This window comes from Crocuta crocuta, unplaced genomic scaffold (genome assembly GCF_008692635.1).
Source record: "Crocuta crocuta isolate KB4526 unplaced genomic scaffold, BGI_CrCroc_1.0 scaffold274, whole genome shotgun sequence".
NCBI lineage: Eukaryota > Metazoa > Chordata > Mammalia > Carnivora > Hyaenidae > Crocuta > Crocuta crocuta.
The window spans coordinates 3,640,375-3,649,299 of record NW_027530222.1 but is presented as its reverse complement, the minus strand read 5'-3'; positions in this window follow the sequence as shown (position 1 = coordinate 3,649,299).

Genomic DNA, 8,925 nt, shown 5'->3' with positions numbered 1-8,925 from the left:
CTGTGGCCTTGGGCTGTATGAACTTCATACAGGCTTCTCCATTTTCTCTTGGGCTGTATGAACTTCATACAGGCTTCTCCATTTTCTCTCCCTTTAGGCGGAATAGGAGGCTAGAGTTGGCTATGTCCCTTCCCCTAATTAAGAATAAAGTTCTGAATAAACCCTAGTAAGTTAGGCTCTGGTAAAATAGTTTCTCTTGGGGGAGGCCTTCGTTAAGAAGAATGGAATACTCTGGCATATTTCAAAATGGTCACTTTTTCCCTTCCTCTGCCAGAAGGAGGTACAAGGGGATTTTCCCTTGATATTCTCCAGAAGAACCTGGTACAGCTTCTAGAGCTAAAAATCACAAAAGCATGGGCACTCCCCAGGATTGCCTCCACGCCCTGAGTTGTAACTCTCAGACTCTCAGTCTGAGCCTCCAGCAATTCGACAGCTACACTTTAGATTTTCCTCTCCCAGTACTGGTGCCCACCGGCTATAATAAGTTGTAATTCTTTGGACGTACCTGTCTATGTCTCCATTTTGGGGATGGTAGTTTGCTCTGTGAGCTCACTTTTCTGATGGATGTAAGAAGAGTTGATTTTTCAGTGTGTTCAGCTTGCTGCTTGTTTGTTGGTTGGATGGACCGATGACTTCCAAGTTCCTTCCATGCTATACCGGAAACCAGAAGTCAACTTCATGCTAACTAAAAAAATAAGACTCTTAAAATGGTTGAAAGGTAAATTTTATGTTGGGTATATTTTAGCACAGTAAATTTTTAAAAAATAACATTAAATAGGGGCGCCTAGGTGGTTAAATCAGTTGAACGTCTGACCTCGGCTCAGGTCGTGATCTCATGGTTCGTGAGTTGGAGCCTAGCATCGGGCTCTGTGCTGACAGTTCGGAGCCTGGAGCCTGTTCGGTATCTGTGTTTCCCTCTGTTTCTGCCCCTTCCCCACTCTCTCTTTCTCTTTCAAAACTAAATAAACATTTAAAAATAACATTAAATAAAAGAAAAAATGAGACATTTAAGAATGAGACATTATGTGAGGGACAAGGTATAAGGAATAAGGTGGATTTTCAAATGCTTGCAAGATATCTCTACTTGATAATGCCATCAACACGTCAAACCCAACATAATTTGAATTCTTTTAATTTAGTTTACTTCCTATATTCTTGACTTTCACTATAGTGCCACCTTCTGTTGGTCACCCATGCTCCCAACCTTGAGCCATCTTTGACCACTCTGTCTCTTCAGCAGTGAACCAGTTGCTACATCATGTCTATTATGTATCCATAATTCAGTTGTACACCCATTTTCTCTTTTTCTTCCCTCCTGCCCCTCTTCTAGTTCACCACCACAGGTCAGGATTTTACAATTACTTCCTAACATCTCCCTTCCTTAAGAGTCTGCTTTAGAGTCAGACCAACCTGAGTTTAAACCCTGGCTCTGCCAGTTAACACTTTTGACCTTGGGTATAATATGCTTAACTTGTTTGAAGCATAGACATCTGTAAGATTGAGATAATAAAAAAAAAAGAAAAGAAAGGAAAAAAAGGTTGAGGTAATAATAATATTCAACTCACAGGGTGATTGTGAAGATTAGAAAATACTATGAGCCAGGCACTGAGTCTTAAATCTATTATCCATTGCTTTTATGAAATGAGACAATGTGTATAAAGGGCTTGGCATGGTGTTGTTGGGTGCATAGTGGATACCCAGTCATTGGCTGCTTTATCTGATTTTTCTTCATCTCGGTCCATTTTAGGCACTACGGTCAAATTAATTTTCCTAATGAGCAGTTTTGCTTATGTCCATCTTGCTCAGAATCTTTCTTAGACTCCCTCTTGCCTGTTGAAATAAGCCCAAATGCCTTTGCCAAGCCTTCAAAGCTCTTGATCTGTTCCTTCCTACCTTTCAAATGTTCCCTCCAGATTCCCACTACGCACTAGACCCCATGCATACCCCTGGTTTCCCCTCTCTTGAGCTCTGTTCAAACCGTTCTCTCTCCCTGGAACGCCCTTCCTCCTCCCGTCTTGCTCAGTAAATATTTGCTGAATAAATAGATAGTGTCCTTTGGAAAAGCTTCCCCAGAGAAGATGGTTCTTATTCGTGCTGTATATCCTTCCTGTGGTGGACACACACAGGGCAGGCTATGTTTATTTTCAGCAGGATTCTCTGCGGGAGGGACATATATACAAACCAAGAGGTTTTAAAGGAGTCCGTCCTGTTCCGCATTGCCTCAGCCCCTCCTGAATATTGATGCCGCATAAAACTGATGCCAAGAGGTGATATTGCTCAACTCAGCTTGCTCTGTTAACCTCTCTGTTCAGGGCATATTTATTGAATACCTATGAAGATGATGGGGATCAGAGCACATTAAGACTATCCAGCTGTGGAGAGAAGGCTTGCACAACAATGGCAAACAGTGCCCGGGAGAATTCAGAATCAGGTTCTAAGCTCTATGATGCCTGAGAAAAGTCTGACTAGGATGAGCCTGTGCACTAGAGAAGAGGTTAATGAGACTGGAGCCAGATGAAGCTTTGTGACCGTCATGCCTGGGGTGAGTCTGCATGTCCCCTGTGCTTGGAGAATGTATGGTATGCTAAGGCAAACATCTGATGCGTGCTGAGGAAATGCAAACCAATGACATTCTCCAGTGTGTGATGAGCCAGGCCCAGGAAAGCTCCCTAAAAGGCAGCTCTCCTAAAACCACGGGTAACTTGCTGCTGCTAAAGGAATGGGTACAGGTGCAATTTTTTTCCGCCCAAAGTCCACCTCCCTACACCCAGTGCAGTCCATTTGGTTCAGCATAAGCTCAGTTGTTTAAAATACCAAGACTGCTGGGCGCCTGGGTGGCTTAGTCGGTTGAGCGTCCGACTTTCGCTTAGGTCATGATCTCGCGGTTCGTGGGTTCGAGCCCCGCGTCGGGCTCTGTGCTGACTGCCAGCTCAGAGCCTGGAGCCTGTTTCAGTCTGTGACTCCCTCTCTCTCTGACCCTCCCCTGCTTACGCTGTCTCTCTCTCTCTCTCTTTCTCTCCTAGAAATAAATAAAAAACATTTAAAAAAATAAAATAAAATAAAATAAAATACCAAGACTGTTAATGACCGCAGACGTGATAAGCATGGGTTCATGATAAAATGGGTGTAAATGGTCTTGTAATTTTACTTAAGACCTTAGCCCAGCTTAACTCACTATCTAGGTTCTTGACAGGTCTCTACCTGAGGTTTTATTCCCAGAACACTCTCAGCTCCTGAGTATGGGTTATTCAGAGTAGGGTAAGAGCTAAGTTGAAAATAAAGCTTTCACGATGGATCTGGGTTGAGCCCAGCTCAACCATCAACTACCTCTCTGACCTTGAACCTCAGAGAAGTGCTTTGTGGTTCAGCTTCCTCGTTTTGACAAGTGGGTGATACCACCAATGTTAAGGGTTGCTGTGAGGATTTGATGAAGTGATGTGTGTGGAATGCCTGACAGAGTCAATGCTCAGTATCTGATGGTTATCATCATCACAGAAATTATCAGAGGTCTCCCCACACCTATCCCCTCCCCAAACCATCTCCTCCAAAGCTACCTAACCTATAAATTTTAACAGCTTCCTCTGTATTGCCCTCACACCTCTTAATAACAGTAATAGTAAATAATAATAATAATAATGACAGCAGCAATAATACAGCTGCTATAGAGGGCCTACTATATGCCATGCTCTGTGGTGGGACTTTTCAAACTTTATCTCCAATTCTCATTATTTCTGCTTTACAGTGCAAGAGACTAAAACGCAGAAAAAAGAAGTGACTTGTCCAAAGTAAGTGGCAGAGTTGGAATCAGAACTCAGGTGTTCTCTGTCCAAAGCATATGCTCTTTCTGCTCTTCTGGGAAGATGATCTCCTTTCTGGACATGAAGAGCACAGACACGAGCTACCCAGTAACAATTTTCAGTCCTTTTCGAACAGTCTGCCTACAGACCTTTCATTCATTCATTCATTCATTCACTCCACAAACATTTATTGAGTGTTTACTAGGTGCTATGGATATAAAACTGATTAAGACAGTTTGTCTTTATTTTTTTATTTTTTATTTTTTTATATTTTTCTTTTATTTCTAGGAGAGAGAGAGAGAGAGACAGCGTGAGCAGGGGAGGGTCAGAGAGAGAGGGAGTCACAGACTGAAACAGGCTCCAGGCTCTGAGCCGGCAGTCAGCACAGAGCCCGACGCGGGGCTCGAACCCACGAACCTCGAGATCATGACCCAAGCAAAAGTCGGACGCCCAACCGACTAAGCCACCCAGGCGCCCCAAGACAGTTTGTCTTTAAAGAGTTCACACTGTCATGGGGAAGAGACCCACATAAAAGGGTAAGTGGGGAAGTCAGCGAATGAAAGGGCACAGTGAGACCCCAGAATCCAGGTGGAGTTGAAGGGAACAGAGATGGTGTCAGGAAAACATCACGGGAGTTTTTCTGAATCTTTATCCTGTTGTTTATTTCATTCATTCCAGAAAGGCATTTTAAGCAGCTACTGTGTTTCAGGCTTTAGCTTAAGCCCCGGGATTAAATATAGCCAGGTCTCTGTTCAGTCTACGCCCCCAGGAAATTTATGTCTAGCCAGGAGGGATGGATCATAAATCATTCAGCGTCACTAAAATGGCATTGGGGCACATGAGGAAACGGTTAATGCTATTGGCCAAGGTGGCTCTAGTGGCCAGTTTCTTTTAAAAGAAATGTTTTGTCTTCCCCCTTTATTCCTGTCTTACTTGTGTTTTGGCACTTTAAGCGCCTTTGAGGTTATCCCACAGACCATGCCAAGTAAAAATAGCACATCCAAAATTGCATTGATGTTTTACGACCATCTCCAGGGGGAAGAAGCTGTAATTCAAAGCTCCATCTCCTCCATGTCACCACGGTGTTGCCAGTTACAGAGACACCAGCCTATCTTGACATGTCACAGTTCAAATCATTACACATAGCATCACAAAATGCAGGATCCATTATGTCAAAACATAAAAATAAATAACTTCTTGCTATTTGCCCACAATTGCCCTGTCTGGAGCGCACAACGGTCCAAGACAAAGTGGACCTCCATTCACTGTGTGGGGCTCTCCTCTCATAAATTGTTTCTTCAATCTAAAGAGTCTCAGACCCAGTAGGTGAAAGCAGGTTCAATAAAGAGTCTTCGAAGTAAGGAAACTTAATATAGGAGAAAAGTGTCCTTTTACATCAGGATCAACTGTGTGGCCATTTGGAAAATAAGGTTGGGATCCATACGGTGTGTCTTTGTACCAAAATAAAATCAGGATGAATCGAAGATATTTAAGCTTTGAAAACTGAAATCCTAGAAGCACCAGAAAGATGGGAAAGGTTTTTTTCTTTTCATAATCTCAGAGTAAGAAAGGGTTGAAGTCATAACAGAAATTATTGATAAATCCAGTCATATAAAAATAAAATTTTTCTGGGGCATTTGGGTGGCTCAGTTGGTTAAGCACCTGACTTCGGCTCAGGCATGATCTCGCTGTCCATGAGCTCGAGCCCCACGTTGGGCTCTGAATCTGGAGCCTGCTTCAGATTCTGTGTCTCGCTCTCTCTGTGCCTCTCCCCTGCTCGTACTCTGTCTCTCTCTCAAAAATAAATAAACACTAAAAATTTTTAAAAGAAAATAGAATTTTTTTCTCCATAGTCAAAAAATCACCACAAGTGGTCACAATCAAATAGCAAACTGGGCAGGGGGAAGTATCTGAAACTTAGAATATGGCAAAAAGGATAATACATTTAATAATATCCTTTATATGTGATATATATAATGCATATAAAATAAAATATAATGTCCTTATCCTATATAGGTATAAAGTTATCCTTTTTGGGTATTGCAGGTAGATCTGAGGGATTATAGGAGAACTGTATCTATAAAATTTATAATTTTATATAAAAAAGATATAAAATTTTCTCCAGAATTGCTCAGATCTACCTGACTCTCCAGGGCCTCAGCTGGTTGCTCAGTGCTGTCCCCTGGCCACAGCTCTCATTGCCTGTCCCCAACACACTGCTGGCTTGTCCTCCACCAGGATGAAGGCTGGACGAAGGCCACAGTTGTGTTGGTGCCCAGATGTGGGAGATAGGACTCTCCCCTCTTCTGGACTCAGGGAAACGCCATGCCACAGAACACAGGATCTGCCCCCACCCCGCCCCCTGCAAGCTGTACTGGGAGGGCCACCCAGAAGTGCAGGGCAACTAATGCCCTGTGGGGCAAATATTGACCTAAGAGAGACTGTGGATGGGAGGGACCTGACAGAAGATAGCACCTTCTCCCCATTCTCACCAGCCCTCGGCCCTGATACTCATGTAGCCAAGCCACAGTCCGTTTCCTCACGAAGCTGTGGCCACCTTGATAAGGTGCCACCTTGCATTTGCTTTCCCTACTTTTTGGCCTCACTTCCATTTCTCCCTTCACTCTTGCTGCCCTGGGATTGCACTCCCCCAGTAAAGCGTTAGCGGGTAAGCTTTGTCTCAGCCTGTTTCCTAGGGAACCTGAGCCACAACCATGTATAAAGAACTATTAAAAGACCATATGAAAAAGGCCAACAATGCTATAGAAAAGTAGGCAGATATGAATAACTAGTTCACAGCAAAGTAACTGCAAAGGCAACTATAAATAACTCCTTTTAAAAATGTTTATTTATTTTTGAGAGAGAGAGAGAGCGTGAGCAGGGGAGGGACAGAGAGAGGGAGACAAGGAATCCTGCTGTCAGCACAGAGCCCAATGTGGGGCTCGAACTCACGAACTGTGAGATCATGACCTGAGCCAAAGTCAGACACTTAACCAGCTGAGCCACCCAGGTGCACCCATAAATAACTCTATAAAAACATGAACAGATGCTCAATCTCATTCATAATAAGAGAAATCAAAAATAAAATTATAATGATACATATATTTTTTATCTACCACATTGAACAATCTGATAATATAGTATGCCAGCAAGGCTGTGGGAAAAAATAGGCATTCTTGCTACTGGTAGAAATAGGTATTGGTGTGACCTCTATGGAGAGTAATTTAAGAATACCTTTAAAAACAAAATAATTCACATGTTCCTTTACCGAGCAATTTAAGCTCATTGTTTTCTTTGTAAAAATATGTCCATCAATTAGAAACTAGCCCAGTAAGTTATGGGACAACCATAAAGGGACAATTATATAGCTATTCAAAAAAGTGGGGCGCCTGGGTGCTTAGTCGGTTAAATGTCCGACTTTCGCTTAGGTCATGATCTCGCGGTTCGTGGGTTCGAGCCCCGCGTCGGGCTCTGTGCTGACTGCCAGCTCAGAGCCTGGAGCCTGTTTCAGAGTCTGTATCTCCCTCTCTCTCTGACCCTCCCCTGCTCACGCTGTCTCTCTCTCTCCTAGAAATAAATAAAAATATTTTTAAAAAATTAAAAAAAAAAACAGAAAAGAAAGAGGGAGGGTTTGGTTTTTTTTTTTTAATGTACTTATATGTAAAAATCTCACTTTGTGTTAAGTAAAAATATCTCCAGAAAGATACACAGGAAATTGGTTACAGTGGCTGCCTCTGTTAGGGGCACTAATAAAAGGGCCACTTTACACCTTTTGTACCTTTTGAATTTTGTACCAGATGGATCTGTTTTTCCTTGCCAAGTGTATCGAGTTCATCATACAGTTAAACCACATCCGTTCAAAATGCACAAGGCAATGAATTTTGAAAATTGTACATACTTGGGAAATGACGACCGCAGTCGGGATATAGAACATGTACATCATTCCCCAAAGATTCCTCATGTCCCTTCGCCGTCCATCTCTCTCTCCCTCCTGGCCCCCTACACCCCTGAACTGCCTTCTGTCATTAAAGGCCAGTGTGCATTTTATATAAACGGAATCATACAGTATCTCTTTTGTATCTGGCTTCTGCACACTGGTAATGACTTAGAGATTCATTCATGTTATTTTGTATATTCAATAGCTTGTTTCTGAATAGTATTCTGTTGTATGGTTGGACCACATTTGGTTTATTCATCCAACTGTTGAACATTTGGGTTGTTTACAGATTTGGACTATGTGAATAAGGCTGTTGTGAACCTTTGTGTGTAAGCCCTTGAGTGGAAATATGTTTTCATTTCTTTTGAGTAAATACCTAGGAATGGGAAAGCTAGATTGTAAGTGTGTATATGTTAATTTCTTTAAAAATGCCGGTTTTCCCAAGCGATCCGACCCCCTCTCCATTTCCATTCCCAAAGCATGAAAATTCTAGTTACTCTGCTTCCTTGCCAATACTTGCTGTGGTTGGGCTTTTAAATTTTATAATGAATGTATAATGGTGTATTATCTACTTTAAAAAACACTGGCTCAGTCAGTTAAGTGTCCAACTTCAGCTCCGGTCATGATCTCACGGTTCATGGCTTCAAGACCCATGTCGGGCTCTGTGCTGACAGCTCAGAGCCTGGAGCCTGCTTCGGATTCGATGTCTCCCTCTCTTTCTGCTCCTCCCCTGCTCGTGCTCTGTCTCTCTCTCTCTCTCTCTTTCAAAAATAAACAAATATTTAAAAAAATTAAAAGATACAGTTAAGATTAAAAAAATAGATAATAACTTAGAGCCTCTACCCCTAAGTCTGCAACTAATGTGACAAGAAAGATGGATGTTGATATTTTGAGAAGAGAGGCATGTTAGTTTTCTATTTCTGTGTAACCAGTTCCCACAATACAACTGCTTCAAACCACCTACATTTATTATTTCAGTTTCTGCGGGTCAAGAGTCCAGACATGGCTTTGCTGGGTCTTCTGCTCGGGGTCACACAAGGTTAAAATCAAGCTATAGGCTGGGGCTACGTTCTTTTATGGAGTCCGGAGTTCTCTTCCAGCTTACATGGCTGCTGGAAGAATTCAGTTCCTCTGATTGTAGGACTGAGGTCCCTGTTTTTGCTGGCTGTCATTTGGGGCCTGCTTGCAGCA